Genomic DNA, 350 nt, shown 5'->3' on the forward strand with positions numbered 1-350 from the left:
AGGAGAAGAGAGCTTCAGGGCAAAACCAACTCCTGAATACCCTGTGGGAGACAGAAGCTGTCCAACGCCCCTCTCAAGCAGAGCTGTCAAATCATTTCTGTATTTCTACCTCCAAGTCCATTCCGACCCATGTCCAAACCAACCTGCTAGACTGCCTCCCAACATGCCGTTTCACACTTCAGCTTTCCAGGAGGGGGCTCAGACATGAAGAAAAGCAGCAAACGCACTTATACAAAAATTAAATGTACTGTCTGCACTGCTTGCATCCCATTTAAGGCTGTCATTTCTCTTTGTCAGAGCTGTCACAAAACCCCATGCAGTAAATGATGAGCCAACTCCAAAGCACTGCA

This window comes from Numenius arquata, chromosome 6 (genome assembly GCF_964106895.1).
Source record: "Numenius arquata chromosome 6, bNumArq3.hap1.1, whole genome shotgun sequence".
In the NCBI taxonomy this organism is placed as follows: Eukaryota; Metazoa; Chordata; class Aves; order Charadriiformes; family Scolopacidae; genus Numenius; species Numenius arquata.